Source organism: Bombus affinis, unplaced genomic scaffold (genome assembly GCF_024516045.1).
Source record: "Bombus affinis isolate iyBomAffi1 unplaced genomic scaffold, iyBomAffi1.2 ctg00000214.1, whole genome shotgun sequence".
Lineage (NCBI taxonomy): Eukaryota > Metazoa > Arthropoda > Insecta > Hymenoptera > Apidae > Bombus > Bombus affinis.
Window position 1 is genome coordinate 109,484 of NW_026108918.1, and position 24,383 is coordinate 133,866.

The 24,383-nt window shown below is 37.3% G+C and overlaps 5 long non-coding RNA genes across 7 annotated transcripts; 2 read left to right on the forward strand and 3 right to left on the reverse strand.

Moving 5' to 3' along the window:
- Positions 1-1,513: 1,513 nt before the first annotated feature.
- LOC126927789 (uncharacterized) lies at positions 1,514-2,050 on the reverse strand. The gene is made up of 2 exons (XR_007715890.1): positions 1,970-2,050; positions 1,514-1,769 (listed from the first exon to the last, which is right to left on the reverse strand). It is a non-coding gene; the product is annotated as an uncharacterized LOC126927789 (long non-coding RNA).
- A 2,608-nt stretch (positions 2,051-4,658) lies between these two features.
- On the reverse strand, positions 4,659-8,256 carry LOC126927779 (uncharacterized). Its single transcript, XR_007715876.1, has 2 exons — positions 7,314-8,256; positions 4,659-4,899 (listed from the first exon to the last, which is right to left on the reverse strand). It is a non-coding gene; the product is annotated as an uncharacterized LOC126927779 (long non-coding RNA).
- Positions 8,257-18,242: 9,986 nt separating this feature from the next.
- Positions 18,243-19,864, reverse strand: LOC126927782 (uncharacterized). Its single transcript, XR_007715883.1, has 4 exons — positions 19,700-19,864; positions 19,420-19,622; positions 18,783-19,311; positions 18,243-18,668 (listed from the first exon to the last, which is right to left on the reverse strand). It is a non-coding gene; the product is annotated as an uncharacterized LOC126927782 (long non-coding RNA).
- A 190-nt stretch (positions 19,865-20,054) lies between these two features.
- Positions 20,055-20,488, forward strand: LOC126927787 (uncharacterized). Its single transcript, XR_007715888.1, has 2 exons — positions 20,055-20,188; positions 20,344-20,488. It is a non-coding gene; the product is annotated as an uncharacterized LOC126927787 (long non-coding RNA).
- A 57-nt stretch (positions 20,489-20,545) lies between these two features.
- Positions 20,546-23,875, forward strand: LOC126927772 (uncharacterized). 3 transcript variants are annotated; one of them, XR_007715862.1, is made up of 4 exons: positions 20,546-20,667; positions 20,884-21,243; positions 21,298-21,450; positions 23,694-23,875. It is a non-coding gene; the product is annotated as an uncharacterized LOC126927772 (long non-coding RNA). The 3 variants fall into 3 exon arrangements; XR_007715863.1 differs by lacking the exon at positions 21,298-21,450; XR_007715861.1 differs by lacking the exon at positions 23,694-23,875 and having other exon boundaries at positions 21,298-22,979.
- The last annotated feature ends 508 nt before the right edge of the window (positions 23,876-24,383 follow it).

Below are 24,383 nucleotides of genomic sequence, written 5' to 3' on the forward strand. Positions count from 1 at the left end.
ATCCTCTCCCGGCTTCCTTAGCAGTATTACTCTGACCGTCTTCCAGCAGTCTGGTTCCAGCTTGCTTCCAGCTCCTGCTTCCAGCAGTCCAGGAGTCTTCCATCGACTCCTGCAGCCTTCTTGGTGTTCATTCTTCCGGCGGCATCGACGACATCGCCTTCGCCGATGACGACGCTGAAGCTGATGTCTTCCTCTTCTTCGGTCTCTGCCTCTTCGCGGCCCTCGTAATGGGAGAGTCCGTGTCCCATGGTGAATAGCCTCTGTAGGACTGCTTCCACCATGTCGATCGGCATGTCGTTGGTTGGTTTCTTGCTTTTGCATCTCTTCATGACTGTGCGATAGGGTTTGCCTTCTTGCTTTTTTGTATGGATGGAAACGCGTTCTAAATGTAAAAGTAACGGAGTAATTAGCGATGCACGATCCCAGGCTGGTGAATATTTTTCCATCGGGAGAAGTCATGTCGAGCGATACAAGATTTATATGCTCGTTCTGCCAGTTATTTCAACGTCTGTTACGCGATAGAAAATGAACATAAATGAATAATAAATGTATTACAGCCATAAAGATTGCTTGATGTACGCCACCGTTTTTCCCCTATTTCTCCGATACAATTTTCCTTTTTTTTTCTTTGCCAAACACTTTACTAATCGGTACGTATTCGAATTATCCTCAATTATTCTCGGTTGTTTCCGTTTCCTTTGGATTTACATAAGTACTCGTTTGATGTACGTGCAGAGAGAGATAATAACTATTAACAGCTATAAAATAAGAAGCGAAGATACGTTGAAACTCGACTTCTAGATTCGCGAGACTTTGCAGAGCTTCGAAACTCTCGTGTTTCAAACCTAATAAAAAGTTGTAGAGGGAGAATTACATTGCGAGATCAGTTAAGGAAAATCGTATCGTTGTAATAGGATTATTTCAGCGAGGGAAATTCCGTGTTGCGTGTAACGCGTTGCAAAGCCATGAGCTTTTTTTCGGGTTAATATACATAATCGCCTTATCGAACTTTCCATCTAAACCGTTGCGCTCACACGTGAATTTTGCATTTCAATCTTCTTACTTGCAGTCCAGTCCAGTTTAGTGCGACTAAGCTAAATGTTTCAGCCCTTCCAGGTAGAATATGTTTTATAGAGAGACGTACAACTCTATGAAGGAGAGATCAATAAATTGGGTTATCTTTAAATCACTGACAATTATTTCATCGACACGATTTCACCGACAGCGAATTCATCGGCAATGTCTATCAAAGTTTATTTACCGATACACCGAGTGAAATCATCCACAATCATTTCACCAATATGCTTGCCACTACATGTTATCGTTGATTATATGTCTTTATTTACACATTCGTTTACGCGCATAACGAGATAAACGAAGAAACGAAAATGATATGTTGTCATGATGTATTGTTAAATTACTAATTAACACGAGTTATATATCTACCTACATGAAAGCTTCTAAATATCAAATATAATTCATGAAAGCACACAAGCTATTTTGCTATACACAAATAGAATTATAAGGAAATGTTACGTGCTAATGATTTAACGAAATCTATTCCTCTGTACATTCGACATTTCTGTATTATTACTTGTGTACTTTCTGCTCTTGTTTACGTCATGGGAAGTAAAAATACGTTAAGCGAATCAGCTAATCTATTTGAGCGATTCAATGGCTCGGTCTTCTCTTATTCGACTACCAAGTAGAAGATAAGTTCTTGGTTATATAACATTTTATAACATCCAAATTAACTTTTTTTTCATTTTCTTTTTCTTTTTCTTTTTTTTCCTTTCTCTTTTTCTTTTTTTTCCTTTTTCTTTTTTTTCCCATTTTCTTTTTCTTTTTTTATCCTTTCTCTTTTTCTTTTTCTTTCCTTTTTCTTTTTCTTTTTTTTTTTACGTGGGGAAAATTCGCTCGGACACGAAGCCACTTCTTAAGTGGCGTTGTAGTGAACATCCAAATTAACTGTTTTTTTTTCTTTTTCTTTTTTTTCCTTTCTCTTTTTCTTTTTTTTTACGTGGAGGAAATCCGCATGGACACCAAGCCACTTTTGGGAGGGGGGGGGGGGGGAGTGGCGTTGTAGTGAACATCCAAATCAACTGGGGCACTAATTAACTGAAGCTTCTAGTCAAACCAGGTATCAGTCTTTGTACGCAAAGGCATTCATTACAATCGTTTAAAGTTTGAAGATACACCGTTACAAATTCGTGATATGAGAGAAAGCGATTCAGAACTCGGATTCATTTGTTGGAACGACGCCGTGGGCAAAAGTACATAATGGAAAACTTTTTTCCAAGACTAATTGATATTCCTGGAACTCGATAATTCACTAGGTGATTGCTTTAACCGTGCAGAATACATGCATAAATAATTAATCGCTATTAATATTCCATCGACTTTTGAAAATCCCTGATGTGACCTATTTCACGTGATGAGAATACTTGTAAAGTAAGGTTATTGCTTGATTATCTTTAGTCGAATAAATCGAGTGATTCAAATTATAATGCGGAAGAAAGTCAAAACTATGTATATTATTTTTTTCAATTTTTATGTATCATTTGGCGGTAGGAAATTTGGTAAGTAAGGTTCACCTTCTTTAATGTCAATGATTTTGAGATATGTTATTAAGCTCCAAATTCTAAGCAATCTTCTATATATGTACATATAATTGTGTATTATATATATATATAACATACGTATAATAGCCAAAGTTCAACTCCCAAGTATACGCAAAGCTTTTATTTTCAATTTATGCGATACCACTATGTTTCATGAATTTATTTGTTAACGGTATTGAAACAAATACCAAGCAGAGGACGAACTATCCGTGAACTGTTTTGCCAACGAGTACGCTTCCAATATTTTCTGTTTGAGAAAACACGATCTAAGGGGGGGGGGGCAAAGCTTGATAATCTCGAAAGAATACAAGCATCAATTTCAAGCGCTTATAGGGAATCAAGCGGGCTTGTTAAGGTCGTAAGTTGGACAATTATCCCGTGTTAGGTTCAGTCAGCTTAGTCCTACACAAAATTGATCCAATCATGTGAAAACAAATGTATTCTGATTTTTGTCGCACATATTTCTGGTCTACGCACTCCAGTGCCCGCACAACTGATATTGAAACGCCTGATTTTCCCATATTCTACAGCGACAACATTACCTGATTTTTTACAACCATGAAGGACTCGAAAATACTTGCAATCCTCATCTGTTTGCAAACTATTTTCGTCACTATCGTCCCGTCAGGGGCTGGTAAGTTGATACTGATTAATTATACCATCGAAATTCTATATAATGGCTACAAAAAATATTTGCATCATTACCCTCATTTCTTTTTTTTCCCTTTTTCTTTTTCTTTTTTTTCCTTTCTCTTTTTCTTTTTTTTTCCTTTTTCTTTTTCTTTTTTTTTTGCGTGGGGAAAATTCGCTCGGACACGAAGACACTTCATTAGTGGCGTGGTAGTGAACATCCAAATTAATTATTTTTTTTCTTTTTCTTTTTTTATCCTTTCTCTTTTTCTTTTTTTTCTTTTTCTTTTTCTTTTTTCCTATCTCTTTTTCTTTTTTTTCCTTTTTCTTTTTCTTTTTTTTTTACGTGGAGGAAATCCGCTCGGACACGAAGCCACTTCATAAGTGGCGTGGTAGTGAACATCCAAATTAACTGGGGCACTAATTAGCTGAAGCTTCTAGTCAAACCAGGTATCAGTCTTTGTACGCAAAGGCATTCATTACAATCGTTTAAAGTTTGAAGAAGCACCGTTACAAATTCGTGATATAAGAGAAAGCGATTCAAAACTCGGACTCATTTGTTGGAACGACGCCGTGGGCAAAAGTACATAATGGAAAACTTTCTTCCAAGACCAATTGATAGCGCTGACGTAATTAAAATGTGACGATATTGCCAGCGACGTTTCTCCAAATAGACGACTAACTTATTTACGAATCGCCGTTACACGATTGTCGCTGGTAATACGGTTAGTAATCACTTTATTGAATTTTCGCTTGACGTGACAACGTCGAGTTCCTAGAGAGATTCTTCTCCCTTGTAAAACTATGTTTCTGCAACGACTGTATTTGTTGAATTACCGTTCGTGAACAAGTCCTTCTCTTTATTACGTGTAATAGATTCTTCTTTTTAAGTTTTAAATTACATTGGTAATTTTCTATAATTTATTACTCGAATATGGTAATTTTTTCTTAAAAAGTTTGCTTTTTCTACAATTATTTTACTACAAAACCCATCAAAAACATGATGTATGTATATATACCCTCAAATATTATCGGTTTATTCTCAAGCTATAGTTCAATTTCGGAAATTGCCAATTAAAATCATAAAAAAAAAAACACAGAAAGTTCGTTAAAATATGCGATTTTCCAATCAAGATATAGAATTTATTCGAGTAATATAGATTACAGTAGCGATGGTGGCGGCAACGATGAATGGACTGATTCTTCGTGCGAAAATAAATTGGTAGCGAAGAACGATGCATTGTTTCAGGGAATATCGATTTTCAAGCATGGTTTTGAAGTACGTGTGCGCGTGACTAGGTTTGTTAATTAATGCCGCTCCCAGGTTTTCAATATATAAATGTGACACCTACGTATCTTTAAGCTTAAAACAATTGGACTAACAATTTCATTAAATTTAAATCAATATTTATCTTTTTAAACGCAACAATATTTTTAATGACAACTTCACGTGTAAATCAAGTGCATACATATTCGATCGTTCTTGAAAACCTGATTCTCTGCGAAGAGAAAAATCCTTTGAGGTGGCCGTGTTGTGAGTTATAGTTGTGGTAGATAGTAGGCCTGTTCCGCTGTAAGTGTCACTGGGGGCTGTAGATGTCGCTGCCGGGGTACTGCTGATTTTTCGGCTTGTCGAGTGCCGCCACACCTTGAATAAAGATTTGATCTACGTTTTATACGCTACGTTTTACATCCACCTCTTTTCAGATATACCTTTCTATTTAAAATCATAGATCGTCACAATCTATAGGTATTTCCTTGAAAAGGTTAAAGTCGTTCTGTATAAAAGCCAATTCAAAGGGGAAGGAAATTCTGCGAAAAATTCTTTCAGATTACCCTATGTTTTTTATCGTTATATTACTTCTAAATTTTAAAGCACCAAATCACATGGCTGAAATTTTTAAAGTCTTTCTATATCTTCGAGGAAGTAAGATAAGGTTGATAGATAGTCGTTGTTGGTACTTAACCGAGTATGGTCATATAGTCGATTAAATGAAATTTCTATTCTTTCAGATATATATCGTCAAATATATATTATATATCAATGTTAATTGTTATCTGTGTTGGCGTAGTGAATAAACACATTGATGTTCGGTGTTTCAATTATCAGAATTATAATCGATGTTAAATGTATAGAGTGTCAAAAAATTATTTGTTATAGCTGTGGAAGATGGAGATCTGTTAGAGAAAATGGATCATGAAATTGATCTTGAGTATAATTTTCAGATAAAATTTTTTATTGCATCATAAAGTACTCATCACGAGAAACGAAAGTTTCAGAAAACCCCTGGATCGTAAATGATTCGTTCTTTTGAAAAAGCTGTTTAAAATTTCTTATACTAATCCCTATACTAATTGTGTATACTAATTGTATTTAGTATATTATATTATAAATAATGGTTAATATAAGTATCAAAACAAATAGACAACAATTAATTAGATAACATCGTAATAACATAATATAATATAATGGGCGTAATCATATACAGTAAAACTTAGAAAATGTGCTCTGGATGAATTCGGTGATAATTATCCTTTGTTCCGTGGTATGTATAGGCAAAAACGAATGGTAGATCGCAGCATAATAGTTTCCAACCATCCACAATTGTTCTAATTCCTCACTCGACGTCTTTCATGTTCATTCATGTAGGAAAAAGTATGTTATCGTTTAATAATAAGCTTTTAAGCGTTTAATAACATCTCGTCGAGTAGAAATTCCACACGAAGCAGTGAGAAAAATAATATTTGAAGAAGATCTATGTTCTCAGCTTCGTCGTGTGCAAGAACTTTGTAGGATAGATTGTATCATGCGATGAAAATTTTATACTTGTAAGTTAAGAAAATTGGAACGAAAATTCACGTTGTCTCAAAGATATCTTGTTTTTGGATAGAAATAGTTACTTTACTAACAACATTCTCAATATTAAGGATATCAACATCTTAGATTTAATTAAAGCCGCTGGAATACGCCAGATATTTCATATCTGACTTAAACATGTACTGCGACGAGCGAAAAAAGTAAACACATAAATATAAAAAACTAATTTTTCAAGTGATCGGTAAAGATTAGGTAACAGTAACTACAAGTTATTATTAACGAAATGTAATAGTTAATTTTCATTAACATTAATAATGTACAAAACATTTTACAAAAATGGACATCTCAAACCACGTTTACAGTTTTACACATTAATTATACTCGTCGAATCAAGGTTTCAACATAGTATTTCGTCCACTAGTACTACTTCACGTTTATTATATCCAATAGAATTAACTACTATTTAGGTAAATTATTTTGTGGAATGGTCAAATAATGCTCTTTTCTCATTATACCTTCGACATTCGCTTTCTACATAAAATCAACGGGCTGTGTTTACACTTTTGCTTGTCACTGCATATCAAGGAAGATTGAAATATAAAGTAATTCGCACAAAAAAGTAGATATTAGTATTGATGTTATTGTATTCCATATTTGACCTTAAAATATGAATAAAATCAGTCTAAGTATTAATGAAATTGCAAACATTTTTTCTAAAAGAACGGAACTTTCCTTTCTAATGAGCACTATATGATGCAATAGAAAAACAATTTGACACTGAAAATTGTGGTCAAGATCAATTTTGCGCTACACTTATTTAACCAATTTTCATCAAATCGAAGGTGTAGAATGGCTTGAAAAAAAAACCGCGATAAATACTTTTTTGACACTTTGTACAAAGGTGTATATCAATGTGTATATCGATACACATACTCTGTATGTGCATATCCGTGGAACATATATCCGTTTTTCGAAGCAAAATGTCATCTACCTGTTCAAAAGAGCAAAGCAAAAACACTACATAGAGGGTTTGTTACTGTTCACACTCTGTATTTCCGTGCGTAAAGTATCCAACCAGATATCCAGGAACAGCTTTCAGGGAACGAGATTGAATATTTGATCGAATATATTTAATATGGCAATGTTACGTATAACAATATACGTATGGAATTTTAAAAGTCACGAGGGTTGCAGCGGACTCAATTTTAATGTACATTAAACATTTTGCTCATTGATGACCTTACCTTAATTTTTTTCTCCTTCCTCACTTTCTTCTCCTATGCGAGTGACACAGCAAGATTGATAGTAACAAGCGATTTCATTAAAACACAATCTCCTTTTCCATTTGATGAACACGATACGAGACGAGGGAATGATTTAGGAACACGACTTTCGAGCGGTTTCAACAACTATTAAGTTTCATTTATAGCAACGAACACTGCCAAAGACGTAATCAATAAGATTCGCGTAGGTGCCGTAGATGACGTAGATGAAAAAACGTAGATCAAACGTAAATGACGAAATTATACATTAATTTATTTTAACGCGTTAAAATTACGCTAATGACAGTTGCTCCATTCTATTTGTTCACATATTTGAGCCCTATATGGAACAAAGTGAACGGAGCATCTGCAAGCGTGTTAACCGGACAACGACGAATTTTCACATCTACTCCACGAAGCTTCACATATATCAATGACCACTGCCGTAGTCATGGTCAAGCGTAGATGGCGAAGTTATGTATTGATTCACTTTAACACGTTAAGATTACGCTAGTGACACTTGCGCAGTACTATTTGTTCATATATTTAAGCCCTATATGCAACAAAGTGAACGTAGCATCAGCAAGCGTGTTAGTTGGACAACCACGAATTTTCACATATATTGCACGAAGATTCGTATATAACAATGATCACTGCCATAATCATGGTCAAACGTAGATGACGAGATTATGCATTAATTCACTTTAAAAATTACGCTAGTGACAGTTGCGCCGTTCTATTTGTTCATATATTTAAGCCCTATATGCAACAAAGTGAACGTAGCATCAGCAAGCGTGTTAGTTGGACAACCACGAATTTTCACATATATTGCACGAAGATTCGTATATAACAATGATCACTGCCATAATCATGGTCAAACGTAGATGACGAGATTATGCATTAATTCACTTTAAAAATTACGCTAGTGACACTTGCGCAGTACTATTTGTTCATATATTTAAGCCCTATATGCAACAAAGTGAACGTAGCATCAGCAAGCGTGTTAATTGGACAACCACGAATTTTCACATATATTGCACGAAGATTCGTATATAACAATGATCACTGCCATAATCATGGTCAAACGTAGATGACGAGATTATGCATTAATTCACTTTAAAAATTACGCTAGTGACAGTTGCGCCGTTCTATTTGTTCATATATTTAAGCCCTATATGCAACAAAGCGAACGTAGCATCTGCAAGCGTGTTAGTTGGACAACGACGAATTTCGTTTCGCAAACACGGACACGTGAAACATTTTGAAGTTACGTGGACGCGAGAGTAATTCGTTCCCTTAAATTGCTCAATTTCCATTTCTTTCGCCATGTATATTCGAGTATTGCATTTGAATTGCAGAGCAGTCGGAAGTAACGGCGCACGTCGTTGATATATCGACAGGAACATGAATTCTTTTTTCATAGGATGAATACTTTTTTCATCGAATTATTAAACCGAATCAAGTTTTCAAATCCAATCATTTAATTTCATCGTTTTACATCGAACGTTTCAATCTTTTTTCTTTTAAATACCTTACCTATATTTCATCTCGTTGAATATTCCATATTTTTAATGCTACTACCACTTATTGGTAATTTCAAATATGTAATTATCGTTCTGAAGTTAGAAATTCGAAATAGCATTCGTCAGTATATGATTCTACGTTTTATATAGAGTAATAAAAATGATACAATGAGTTTCGGTAAATAACCAATAAAAATTTTTGTTCCTTTTTCTTTTTCTTTTTTTTTTTTTTTTTTTGGTTTTATGTATCCCAGGTCGAGAATAAACTATGTGCACGTTTTCTCTCGTTTCTTGTATTTTTATGAGGAATTCAGTCTTTTTACGCCACAAGAGTCTCAACGTTTTCGTTTTCACGCCTACGTTACGCTCGTTAAACACGTTCCAACAAGACCATGAATAAGGATAACAGCTTTAATGTTTTCACATGTGTTTATTTATTATTTTAGACCTTAAATATTTTATTTATAAAATCTTTATTTAAACAAGTTACCATTGTCGCTACAATAAATCAATGAATGAAATCAGTTTAAATTTAAAATATCATTTCATAATTTCTCGTCACTTGTATCTAAAAACAACAAAAAAAACGGTGTACCCACATCGTGCGTAGACGGGAAATTAAAACAGTGGAGCTTAATTGAAACACTGATCATATTCCGCGATTGTAAAACAATAATAGAAAATCGTGTTTCTTTTGAAGGGTATGAAATTGTCAGGAGATTATGCCATAAATGAAATTGGAAACTGGCTGGTCAAAGGGATTAAATTCAATTAAACCGAACTGTGTTATATTGTACAAAGGCTAGAGAACTGCTACCAAATATCTGCTAGTTTAAAGGTGTCCCTTATAAATTATAATTATATTTCAAATTCAATCTCCTAGTAATAAGTAAATTAATATTTTACCTAAAATCTGTGATATAGATAACAAAAATAAATTCTTTACATTATTCGTTAGTTTGCAATATAATTAGAATATTATCTTTATTTTCTGGTGTCTTTGTTATTCTTAAAAGATAAACTGCTTATTTACAAATTTAACACTGCATATGCTATTAATAAATCATTTTATATTTAATTTTGCAACCTTCAGTCATTGTTAAAACTTGTTGACAATACTGTCGGTTAATAGAAATTTCTAAAATCCCCTTATTTCTACTCGATTAAAGGGTATATTGCAGAAACTATGTTAGCTACAGTGTTAGCTACAAATCACCTGTGTCACTCCATTAAACTTATACACAATAGTATTGATTCTTGTTTTAATTTAAAATAAAATATGTTATTGTAGGAATGAAGCAGAATGTTCAAATAATTGAAACAACTTTTTGTCCTATAATTAGTGCCTTTCATTTCAAAAATTAAAAAATTTTTAATCAACGATATTTGGAAGTTTCGATCTAAAATGACCAGGAATTGAAACAGAAAATATTTTTATGCCAATAAATACGTATTCTTCACATATAAAACAAATATGAAAACAAAAATCGATGTATATTAATGAATTTTGAAATGGGGAGGAATTATATGATTATACCCATTCTCTGTTGCGTTTAATTGTTTCAATTGATGTTTCATGAGAATTTTCATCGAATTTTTTAGAGATTTTTTTTTTATTAGAATATTTACGATCAATTCTCGTTGAGAATTTTCAGTAATTAATTTAATTTGGCGTGATACAATGACATGGATCATAATAGTTTTATATTGTTGGTTCTAGTAGAAACTAAGGATTTAATCTAGAGGCTATTTTCTTTTTAGTCTGCGGATCTGGTCCGTCGTGTCCAGTAGTTGGGTGACTAGTGGGTTGTGGTGGTTGTTGACTCTTGTGTTATATCTGCTTCTGGACTTGTGTATTTCATCTTTGACTGTAGGTATCTTGAGGTCACGGTGGATTGTTTCGTTGGTAAGATACCAGGGTGCATTTGATAGGGATCTTAGCGTTTTCGATTGGAAGCGTTGGAGTATTTCAATGTTGGAATTACTTGCTGTTCCCCATAGTTGGATTCCGTAGGTCCAGACAGGTTTTATTACGGCCTTCTAGAGGGCTATTTTGTTCTGTATGTTTAGCTTGGAGCGTCGGCCCGTGAGCCAATAGAATTTTCTTAGTTTTTCCTTTAGTTGCTTTGTTTTTTCTGAGATATGTTTTTTCCAAGTTAGTCTCCTGTCCAGGGTCATGCCCAGGTATCTTACGGAGTCCTTGCTTGGGATTATTGTGTTGTTAATGGTGACCTGGGGGCAGGTTTGTTTTCGGAGCGTGAAGGTTACATGAGAGGATTTTTTTCGTTTATTTTGAAGCCTCATTTTTCGAACCACTTTACCATGGAGTCGAGACTTCGCTGGAGAGTGGATGAGGCAATTGCCGGGTCTGCGTGGGTAGCTAATAGTGCTGTGTCGTCGGCAAATGTTGCTATTGTTACCTCGTTTGATATAGGTAAGTCGGCAGTGTGGATGGAGAACAGTAGGGGTCCGAGGACACTACCTTGGGGTATGTCGGATTCTATTGGGAATGTTGCGGAAGTGGCGCCTAGGCATTTAACTATGAATTGTCTGTTGGTTAGGTAGGATTTTAAGATGGTGTAGTATGGGTGGGGTAGGATCTTTTTAAGCTTGTAGAGTAGCCCTTCATGCCATACTTTGTCGAATGCCTGTTGGATGTCTAGGAATACCGCTGGGCAGTGTTTTTTCTTTTCAAGGGTTTGGCTGATCATGTGGGTTATGCGGTGGATTTGCTCTACTGTTGAGTGTTGTTTTCGGAAGCCGAATTGGTGATCTGGGAGTGTTTTCAATTCTTCTAGGAGTGGAAGGAGACGATTCGTGAGCATCCTCTCGAATAGTTTAGACAGTGTAGGTAAAAGACTGATTGGGCGATAGGAGCTGGTTTCATATATTGGTTTACCGGGTTTAGGGATGAGGGTGATCAGTGAGATTTTCCACGCCTGAGGAAAGTATTCAAGGCGGAAGATAGCGTTAAAGATTGATGCGATGGGTGCAATCCCTTTTATGGGAAGTTCCTTGATTGCTTTATTGTCTATTAGGTCGTGACCTGCTGCTTTCTTGGGGTTTAGGCGACTGATTGCTTCTATGATCTCTGAAGAAGTGAAGGGTTCAATAGGAGGGGACATTTGGAAGGGAGTGTGCAGATATTCGGTAACGTCCGCTGCAGCTATGGAGGAATGGGGTTGGAATACTTCAGTCAAGTGTTTGGCAAATAGGTTGGCTTTTTCTATAGGGCTACGCGCCCATCCACCCTGCGGACGGCGGATTGGAGGTATTATTTGTGGGAGGCGCGTGAGTTTCCTGGAGGCCTTCCATAGTGAGAAGTTGGAGTCGGCTGTGGGGGACAAGCTGACGAGATATTTGTGAAAACGGTCATAATTGTAGATTTTTATAGTTTTGGATAATTTTCTAGTTGCGTTGTTTAGTTTGCGTTTGTCCTCCGCTGTTCTATGGGTCTGCCATATCCTTCTTAGTCTACGTTTTTCTGCTATTTTTTTTAATATGTACTGGGGGTATTCGTGATTGCCGATGGACGTTTTTGCCGGTGTGGAGAAGCGGATAGCGTTTATTATGCTCGTGTTTAAGTATTCCGTGGCTGCTTCGATTTCTTCATTGGTTTTTAGTGAAGTTGAGACTGAAGTTGTCTGTGTAAAGACTTCTCTAAAGAGCTGCCAGTTGGTGTGTTGGTTATGTATGGAGCCATTAGGTGTATTCTCGATGATAGTTGAACTGACTGTTACTATCACGGGGGAATGATCAGAGGAGAGATCAGCCGAGGAATTGATTTGGACGTGTCTTGACGAGATATTTTTAGTTATGAGGAAATCAAGGAGATCGGGTATTTTGTTTGTGTCGGTGGGCCAGTGTGTAGGTTCGTATGTGGTAAGGTAGTTGAGGTTGTTGGTTATTACGCTGTTGAGGAGGTTTTTGCTTCTTACTGTAACCAGTCTGCTGCCCCATTGGGTGTGTTTGGCGTTGTAGTCTCCTCCAGCTATGAATCTATTGCCCAGGGTGTCCAGGAAGTCGTCAAAGTCTTCTTTGGCGATGGAGCGTCTGGGAGGGCAGTATACAGCTGAAGTGGTGATTGTACCATGACAGTCTTCTATTGCTACGTTTGTTGCTTGGAGGTAGTCTTTCTGGAATGGTGGAAGTTCGTAGTGCTTAATGTTTGATTCGATTATGATTCCGGTGTCGCCGTGGGCCTTTCCGCTGGGGTGTTGGGTGTGGTAGAAGTTGTAGCCGTGTATTTTGAGGTAGTTTTTATCGGTGAAGTGGGTTTCGGATATGAGCATCACATCGATTTGCTGTTGTTTTAAGAATAGTTCTAGTTCAAATTTGTGCTGAGCTAGACCGTTGGCGTTCCGCAGAGCTATTCGCATTGGTTTTATTTTGCTTCTGTGCGTATGAATTTGTCCATGAAGAGTGTGAGTAGTGACAGCAAGTTGTTAATTTGCTCTGATTGTTTCTCTATTAGCTTTTCAAGCCTAGAGACGTTGTCTGTATCAGGTGATTTGGGGGCACTATTTTGAGGAGGATCCCTGTGGCTATTTGGTATATTTTGAGTGCCTTGTACCGCTTGGGCATAGGAGGTTGAGGGAGTGGTGAATTTGGTAGGGCTGGGTGTTTGATTGGTTGGGGAGATTGGGGTAAAGATGAATTTCGGTGAGCTGGGTATTTGGTAGGTTACCTCTTTTGTTCTAAGTTTGGGGTACTTGTTTGAGTACAGTGTTTTGTAGGCTGAGCAGCCTTTGTAGTTGGCAGGATGGTCACCTTGACAGTGGATGCACTTCGCTGGGATTTCCGGTGATTTACTGCACTGGTCGGTGGGGTGTGTACCTGCACATTTGACGCAGCGGAAGATATGGTTGCAGTATTTCTGCGTGTGCCCGTATCTTTGGCACCTCTTGCATTGCACTATCTCCTTTTTGATTTGCGGTGGTTCGAATTTTACTATAGCGTTCATTAGGCGACTGATGTTGTAGATTTCCTTATTGTTGGGTTTCTGTTTTAAATCGATAAAAAATAGGGATAACGGTTTTTTCGAGACTCTATGCCTTATGTTGCTGACATTGATGACTTCGTGGCCGAGTTTCGATAGTTCTAGGGCGGCTAGCACCCTTCCCTAACCACCAACATGGAAATTGACCAATTAACAGTAACGCCAATTTCCCTCACTTTCCGAACGAAGGCTTTTTTCCACGAATCCGATGATTTCGGGCCCTTAGGCACACCCATCATAGTTTTCCTCGACAGCGTTACCATGAACAGTTTGCTGGTGAGTGCCGAGGCGTGCAAACGTGTGTCCAGTGCCCTGCGAAGTCCACAAAACAGCACGTGACCATCCAGTTGCTGCTGAGTGCCGAGACGTGTGTCCAGTGCCCTGTGAAATTCACAAAACTCCACGTGACGCTCATCTGTCGAAAGCAAATCCAACAAACCTAGCTAAGGGTTAACAGCCTCTCGACTAGTTCTTTCACACTGAATTAACTAGCTCGATGATGGCTCTATCATTCCAAACAGGCTCTCCGGAGCTAAATTATAACACCGCCGTTTTTCCTCCCCCGTGGCAAGGGGGCAACACATCTATCCTGGTAAACGACCATCACTCGAAAAAACGCAAGCTGGAACCAAGCAAGACAAATGTGAATAAGAGTCAAACTAAACCACCAGCCAGCCAGGTGACCACCTTCAATAGATTCTCAATACTGGAGTCTACGGAAAACTCCATGAATACAACCGAGAAGGTAAATAATCTCCATACTCAAAGAATTCCCCCTCCTCCACCAATATTCATTGACGACGTAATCGACATACAGTCAATGATAAGGACCATTGAAAAAGACATCAGCAAAGAGGACTACAAGTTAAAAATTAACAACAACCACGTGAAAATTCTGCTGACCCACCCAGACGCCTGTAGAAAGTTAACTAAGTTGCTAAAAACGTTAAACGCTAAATTCCACACATATCAGCTCAAAGAAGAAAGACCTTTTCGTGTGGTGCTACGCAACATCCACCACTCAGTCGACCTAGATGAACTAAAGTACAAACTTCAAAATCTTGGCCATGAGGTAACAAACATAAGCAACATTAAACATAGAATCTCAAGATACCCACTATCACTATTCTTCATAGATTTAAAACAAAAAGGGAACAACAAAGAAATTTACAACGTCAACCGGCTGATGAACTCCATAGTTAAGTTCGAACCACCTCTTGTAAAGAAAGAAATAGTACAATGTAAAAGGTGCCAAAGGTACGGCCACACGCAGAAATACTGCAACCATAACTTCCGGTGCGTAAAATGTGCAAGTAATCACCCCACTGACCAATACACTAAATCCCCCGAAACCCCCGCTAAGTGCATCCACTGTCAAGGAGAGCATCCTGCGAACTACAAAGGATGCTCAGCATATAAAACACTACATAATATTAAGTATCCAAAACTGAGACCCAAGGACATAACCATACAAGAACCTAGACCCCAAAGCTCACCTCACCATCAGTATCCCACGCGCAGGCAACACAAGGAAACGTAAACAACTCGAAAACCCACAGTGTACACACAGAAAATAGAATTCCCACCCCACAAAACACAAACAACTTCACCAGACTCGAAAAACTTATCGAGAAGCAAACTGAGCAAATTAACAACTTGCTGTCACTACTCACACTCTTCATGGACAAATTCATACGCACAGAAGCAAAATAAAACCAAGACGCATAGCTTAGCGGAACGCCAACGGTCTAGCTCAGCACAAATTTGAACTAGAACTATTCTTAAAACAACAGCAAATCGATGTGATGCTCATATCCGAAACCCACTTCACCGATAAAAACTACCTCAAAATACACGGCTACAACTTCTACCACACCCAACACCCCAGCGGAAAGGCCCACGGCGGCACCGGAATCATAATCGAATCAAACATTAAGCACTACGAACTTCCACCATTCCAGAAAGACTACCTCCAAGCAACAAACGTAGCAATAGAAGACTGTCATGGTACAATCACCACTTCAGCTGTATACTGCCCTCCCAGACACTCCATCGCCAAAGAAGACTTTGACGACTTCCTGGACACCCTGGGCAATAGATTCATAGCTGGAGGAGACTACAACGCCAAACACACCCAATGGGGCAGCAGATTGGTTACAGTAAGAGGCAAAAACCTCCTCAACAGCGTAATAACCAACAACCTCAACTACCTTACCACATACGAACCTACACACTGGCCCACCGACACAAACAAAATACCCGATCTCCTTGATTTCCTCATAACTAAAAATATCTCAAGACACGTCCAAATCAATTCCTCGGCTGATCTCTCCTCTGATCATTCCCCCGTGATAGTAACAGTCAGTTCAACTATCATTGAGAATACACCTAATGGCTCCATACATAACCAACACACCAACTGGCAGCTCTTTAGAGAAGTCTTTACACACACAACTTCAGCCTCAACTTCACTAAAAACCAATGAAGACATCGAAGCAGCCACGGAATACTTAAACACGAGCATAATAAACGCTATCCGCTTCTCCACACCGGCAAAAACGTCCATCGGCAATCACGAATACCCCCAGTACATATTAAAAAAATAGCAGAAAAACGTAGACTAAGAAGGATATGGCAGACCCATAGAACACCGGAGGACAAACGCAAACTAAACAACGCAACTAGAAAATTATCCAAAACTATAAAAATCTACAATAATGACCGTTTTCACAAATATCTCGTCAGCTCGTCCCCCACAGCCGACTCCAACTACTCACTATGGAAGGCCTCCAGGAAACTCACGCGCCTCCCACAAATAATACCTCCAATCCGCCGTCCGCAGGGTGGATGGGCGCGTAGCCCTATAGAAAAAGCCAACCTATTTGCCAAACACTTGACTGAAGTATTCCAACCCCATTCCTCCATAGCTGCAGCGGACGTTACCGAATATCTGCACACTCCCTTCCAAATGTCCCCTCCTATTGAACCCTTCACTTCTTCAGAGATCATAGAAGCAATCAGTCGCCTAAACCCCAAGAAAGCAGCAGGTCACGACCTAATAGACAATAAAGCAATCAAGGAACTTCCCATAAAAGGGATTGCACTCATCGCATCAATCTTTAACGCTATCTTCCGCCTTGAATACTTTCCTCAGGCGTGGAAAATCTCACTGATCACCCTCATCCCTAAACCCGGTAAACCAATATATGAAACCAGCTCCTATCGCCCAATCAGTCTTTTACCTACACTGTCTAAACTATTCGAGAGGATGCTCACGAATCGTCTCCTTCCACTCCTAGAAGAATTGAAAACACTCCCAGATCACCAATTCGGCTTCCGAAAACAACACTCAACAGTAGAGCAAATCCACCGCATAACCCACATGATCAGCCAAACCCTTGAAAAGAAAAAATACTGCTCAGCGGTATTCCTAGACATCCAACAGGCATTCGACAAAGTATGGCATGAAGGGCTACTCTACAAGCTTAAAAAGATCCTACCCCACCCATACTACACCATCTTAAAATCCTACCTAACCAACAGACAATTCATAGTTAAATGCCTAGGCGCCACTTCCGCAACATTCCCAATAGAATCCGACATACCCCAAGGTAGTGTCCTCGGACCCCTACTGTTCTCCATCTACACTGCCGACTTACCTATATCAAACGAGGTAACAATAGCAACATTTGCCGACGACACAGCACTATTAGCTACCCACGCAGACCCGGCAATTGCCTCATCCACTCTCCAGCGAAGTCTCGACTCCATGGAAAAGTGGTTCGAAAAATGAGGCTTCAAAATAAACGAAAAAAATCCTCTCATGTAACCTTCACGCTCCGAAAACAAACCTGCCCCCAGGTCACCATTAACAACACAATAATCCCAAGCAAGGACTCCGTAAGATACCTGGGCATGACCCTGGACAGGAGGCTAACTTGGAAAAAACATATCTCAGAAAAAACAAAGCAACTAAAGGAAAAACTAAGAAAATTCTATTGGCTCACGGGCCGACGCTCCAAGCTAAACATACAGAACAAAATAACCCTCTACAAGGCCGTAATAAAACCTGTCTGGACCTACGGAATCCAACTATGGGGAACAGCAAGTAATTCCAACATTGAAATACTCCAACGCTTCCAATCGAAAACGCTAAGATCCCTATCAAATGCACCCTGGTATCTTACCAACGAAACAATCCACCGTGACCTCAAGATACCTACAGTCAAAGATGAAATACACAAGTCCAGAAGCAGATATGACACAAGAGTCAACAACCACCACAACCCACTAGTCACCCAACTACTGGACACGACGGACCGATCTACATTTATCATATTTTATATAAAATTAGAAGGGACCTTTAAAAAATTGCATGCAACAACACACTTACAGGTACTCTTGAATTAGTTTTTCTACATGTCTGATTATGTCTTTATATGTGTATGTCAATTCAAATTTATTTTCTTAAAAGTCCCTTAATGAAAAACTAACACTTCATACTAACTTAGAACTTTTGAGTTCTTAGAATATTCTGATTTAGTCACTGGCTGTACCATAAATTCATTTACAGATATTATATTTCCACCAAGAGCTAGGTTTATTATGAGCCTTCCTGCATCATCATCGAATCCTTCTATTTGACCATAATTATTACCTTGTTTTCCAGCTATAATTTTCACAAATGTTCCTTTCTCGATTTTAACTTCTTCCTCTTCTTTTTTGGAATCTGTATTTTTCTTCTGCAATGCTACTTTGTCTGCTCCAAGACCCATACCTTTTGGTCGTAATTCTGGTATGACAGCTGCTACTAATCTGTAATAGTTAGAATAAACGATTGTGAAATAAAAAATGATGTTCTCTGTTTACTTTCCAATAAGTGATGTATTAAACACATATAATTAATTTAATCTAGAATAAAATTCATACTTTTCATTTCAACCAATTCCCTTTCCTGGTTGCCATCCCATTCCCTGTAACATTGCTACACCAAAAGCATCAATAGGAATTTTTTCATAATCTTGTAACGTAGACTGAAGAATAAAAAACAATATTTATAATATGCAAATGTAATACATCTGTGCATTGCACATCAATATGTTGATAACGTACCTGTTCTTTGCCTCTTAATGATTCATCTTCTACTAAAGGTAAAGTTAAATCATTTGTTTTAGTTTCATGTTCATTCTTTGACTTAAGTTCCTCAATGATTTCTTCCGCCGCTTGCTCTTCTAAAGTAACAACTTTATTTTCACTATCTTCAACTGGCTCTTTCTTTATTGATATTATTGGCGATGTTTTTCCATTAGATAGCTTTGATTTTGCCTCGTTAACACTAGCGTCTCCTACCTTTTCCTTATCTGCCTTCGGAAGGAAAATGTCTGCATCTATTTTATTAACAATTCTATCATGCCAGGTTTTTGAACCTAGTAATGGAATAATTAGAGATTCATCTTTTCTTTCTTCCTCATTGAAATAAAAAATTGTTTTCAAATATATATATTCCGCTATTGGTGATTTTTATAGGTTAGGTTGAGGTTATATGTTTCTTGATTATAAATTTTACTTTTTGAACTCACCCTATTACTTTAATACCTTTTTCATTAAGGCATTCAATGTAATCAACTTTCTTTTTTTCTTGTGGAATAGCATTTTTTCTTAATAGATTTCTTAATAGATTTTGCAAAACCGAAGGAAATCTTCTTTCCTTCTTCTGCTGGTTTGTTTGTTATTTTAACACTGACTTATAGATCAATACACATGTATATACTAGACATAAAGATTGATGTCACTTGAAACTATGTGCATGAATCTAATATCTTATTATACTTTATTAATCTACTCACAATTACTTGCACATTACTAAAATTTCATTCCGACAATATATCAAGCGCCTGAATAAGTGACATTAAAGTAAACATATATGAGAGAGGAAATAAGAAGAACTGACGCCTATGGTTTTCTATGTTACAGAGCTAGTGCTGCACCATACGGCCAAATGCCGAAAGTGGCTAGGATATCCCAGAGAGAGTAGTGCTGCACCATGCAGTCAAATGCCGAAGGTGGCTTATGCTAGTATATATCTGTCTATACGTTTCAATCAGAAAATCGATATTATGTGTTCATGTGAAAGTTCACATTTCCTTAGGAGCTGTATTTTGATAGATTTAAGCTTCTAATGGAGCATTTTAAACGTATAGAGTATACTATGAAGTAGAGTGCGGATCATTTTATATTCATAGAAAATTTGAATGTATGGAAATGTACCAAATGCTCATGATATGCAAAAATATGCAAAATATTCAAAGTAAACCAATCATCAAAAAGTTTAAAAGGTGAAACAAATTTCTTTAATAACACCTAGATTAATTTTTATTTGTTAACGATCTACATTCTACTACGCTTTTAATTCTACCCTAGTTTATGCACCATAGCGCATGACAGCGCTATTATGTCCTTTACAATTTATTCAAGATCATTCTATTTTCAGATCAGACTCTCTATTTTTCTTTTTGCATCCTGCAAATTACCGTATAGTGATGTAAAACGAAAGCTATTGCTCGTTAAAATTTGACGTACTTTTGTTTTCATGAAAATATACATATGTTGAATTAAATAAACTAAACTATTGATAATCACATTGAAAGTATATATATTTATATATAACTTAGATTTCACAGATTTGGATTCGATATTGAAGTACTTCTTATGTATTAACGAAGAAGATAAAACATACTAATACAAGCATAATTCAACTGAGCGATTATGATAATGTTAATGCGCATCTCCGAACGTGCAGAGGATAAATGAGCAGGTAAGTTGCTCCCATCACTTTCTCCTTTGTTTCATGCAACTGTAACTCTTAGAATGTAATGTATAAATGTATATAACTATCCTTAACCGCATTGACGAAATGATGATAGACACAATTACTTGTTTGTCAGTTGAAGATCTTTTCTTTCCTCTTACTACATATTTATGTACTCTTAACTTGTCTTTTTAGCAATACTATCGCTCGTTTGTTCTACAGTTTTCAGAATTCTACCTTTTAGCGTTCTACACACGATCGGAGCGTAAATGTGCCCGTAGTCTGCCTGTTCCTATAAGCTACTTTAAACGATCATCTTTGATTGTGTTGGCTCGTAGATCATAGAGGAAGCCATTTACCTATCTTTCGGAACAAGAACTACAGTTAAAAACAGCGACCAATTGAGAACGGTAGTTAAGTCCGCGAGTAGAGGGGTGAGCGTGTTTTAGCGGCGACAACAGCACACGGTATGCAGATACGAAGCCGGGGTAAACCGGCAAGCCGTAGTTCACGGACCGTAGTAAGCGTGGTAACTCTGAACAGTCAACGACATTTGAAAGCCGGCCGCGCTCTGGAATTCAGGTAAATTTACCTCTTTTTCGTCTTAAATTTTCATTGACATTTCTCTGCTTATAGATTATTATACGGTTAGAAATGACATATTTTTGGAGATATCGAGGAATGGTACTTTTAAGTAATTTTGATTTTCATCACTCATAAATTGAACCGAGGAAATTCCATCAATTTATTTACCGGCTGTTAAAAAGTTTTAATGAAATGGGACAAATGGTAATTAGTTGCGAAAATAAGGACAGTTGTGCCAGAGTTACAGTGTTTGCCTTTAATTTCAATTAACTGTACAGCCTGAACGTGGAGATTTTGTTCCTATGTAAATGATGAGATATACGACACACTGGACTGGTTTCTCGATAGTTAACATCTAAATGGTTAAATTAGGGAATGCTTTAACAAAGTTGATTCAAACATTTGATGAAAAACCCATAATTTACCTTTCTTAGAAATAGTCTTATACTCTTACATATCTTTTATACATTTTTCTTATATATAGAAATCTAACATTTATCAAATATGTGACAATTTCTACTGCAATCAAACATCTTATTTACTCTACGTAATGAAGCTAAGTTTAATTAACTTTCCTCAGTATCTTACATCACCAGTCACGCTCTCGATCCCGCTAGCTAGGCAATAAATCATCAAAAGTCGAGTTACAATTACGTTCTTATCCTACTTCAGAGCCCCTCACCTATCCGTTATCCAATTTCCTCTTCGAAATCCCATCGTGAAACCGACAATTAACTACTGTTCATCAGCATACGTACAGTTGACGGAATCGACATAATGAGACAGCGGAGTTAAATGTTAAAAAGTTTGCATATTTTATAATTTGAATGGCGTAAGGGAAAATAAGATGTTTGATTCGCCTAAGATCGTTTCATCCTGTATGGCACCAACATTTCATAAAATATTATATAACACAATTTGGAAAACAGGGTTGAGAATCATAGTGGTGTAAGTTAGGCCATTGCCAGTTTTCATCAAATAATCTTCTGTGTTTATTACCGTAAAAATAGATTACATCTGTTCAAACCGTGGAAACAGAAATGGTAGAGAATAAAGTTACGACTTAATCGGTTCTGAAACCAAAGGGAAGATATGTTTTAGAGTAAAAATGAATTCAAACATTCGGAATTACGACTTAAACCACTACGACATTGAATTTGTCGTATGAAACCTACGCGTTGGGGAACGTGTTGAGGATGTCCCGAAACGTAGTTACAAATTAAGACAGGTCCGCGAGGCTAACTGTAAAAGAGCGAGCGTAACTGTGCGGAGTCGATGTTAACGGAGAAGATCTTCCTGCCGAAGATTTGTTCCGCTATGTCTAGACGTTCTATCCTTTGTTTCCTCGTTGCATTTTTTTACTTTCATTTTATCGCCACGAACAATGTTGCTCGTCGTGCTCTTAACCGTGCAACAGTCGGACAAAAACCCGTTCTACCTCGTATATAGCGTTCTGTTCGACACGGTCCACGAACTTACGGACAGATTTTTCGCGATTAAAAGAACAAGATAAGACAATTTCACGGTGATCTCATTGTTGTATATGTATACGGAAGTCCCATGGTTGTCGAAGTTTGTGCAGTAATTCTTCTTTCTCTTTCTCTTTTAATTATCGTTTTTTGCAGAAGAATGACCGTGGTGTAGAACATGATTGATGTTGATGGTGTAGTAATGGGCGGTGATGCTTCAAACGTATATAATACACTTGAGTTGTATCAAGCATGTTTTTACAACTTTGAGTCGGTTTTACGTGTTCTCATGTTATTGTAACGATTAAGTTACCATAAATATAGCAGTTTTCCCAATGGATCCACGCGTCGAGAGAAGCCATATCACGTAAAACATACATTTCCGTATAATGTTGTACAAATAACAGTCTAAGAAGAGTAAACACTCTTTATTACGATCATACATGTATATTGAAAATATAGCGATCGTTGCAACGTTATGAAAAATTATTGCAATGAAAAATTTTGACGGTGGATACGTATCGTTAGCAGATGATTCACAAGTTTCGAATCGTCTGACGGTACTGGTGCGTTGAACTTTCAGTGGTTGCGCGCGTACGCGTGTCGAGTCGAATTCTAGTTCGATTTCGCTATGGTAAATGTAATCGAGTGAACAATCGCGCTACCGGGTCTACGCGTAGTCCGGAACTCGGCGCATAATGCCGCGGAAACGGGCATTACAGGTCATTCAGAAGTTACGTCTCATAAATTAAAATACATAGAAGAATGGCAATTACATTCTCCTTTTTATTATTTATATTCTATTATTAGAACACGTATCATTTTTCAAAATTTTCCTTGTAATCTACAATTGTTTATGTTATCTTCCTATTGATCATCGACTTTGTCATTTGCATGTCTCATTTTCCTCGTGTTCGGCATTTCAATATCAGGGAACGAATTTGTATCTTCTACATGAAATCATCTCTTTAATTTCAGATAGACGAATATGCGGCTGCTTCTGTTCCAAATATCTCCGTTACTGTGCCTGTTGACGGAAATCGGCGCGGCTGGGATCGGTAAAGCATGGCAGATCCTGCCATACGCGACCGATTCCTGGAATCACCCATCATGGCCACGGCTCGACTCTTCCGCGTTCGAAGTTCGCAGCGTGAGCGGGATTGGTCATCTCAATCCCTTGTTTAATTGTTGATTTTTTTAAATCTTTGTTTATTAATTCCAGATTTTTTACATATTTTTTTTTTACATGATTTTCTTCCAGAATAAACGCTGAATTCTGATTGTAGGGTGGTACAGGCAAAAGTACCGATACGCGACGGTACGACATAGCCATGCATTATTACATTTTCTTTCTTTTTTTTTTTTTTAAGATTATTATTGTAACTTAAATTTAAGCCGCTGTTACGCTGTGCTTATGTGCGATATTTTAATTTATGTCCTGAAAGCCTGGACGCAAAAACAGGACAGTTCGTTAGCGTAGGAGGGAACTTCTTCGTTAGACTGAACTCTGTTGATTGACTATTGAAAGCGCAAAGCGTAATAAGTTATAGTAATTCTTTTGCACGAGATTAAATAATTCAAGAGCGTTATTTTTTAGTATTGATTATTTATTTTAAACATTGAAATTTACAATAAACATTTAGAATTTACAACAGAATTTGGCTAATA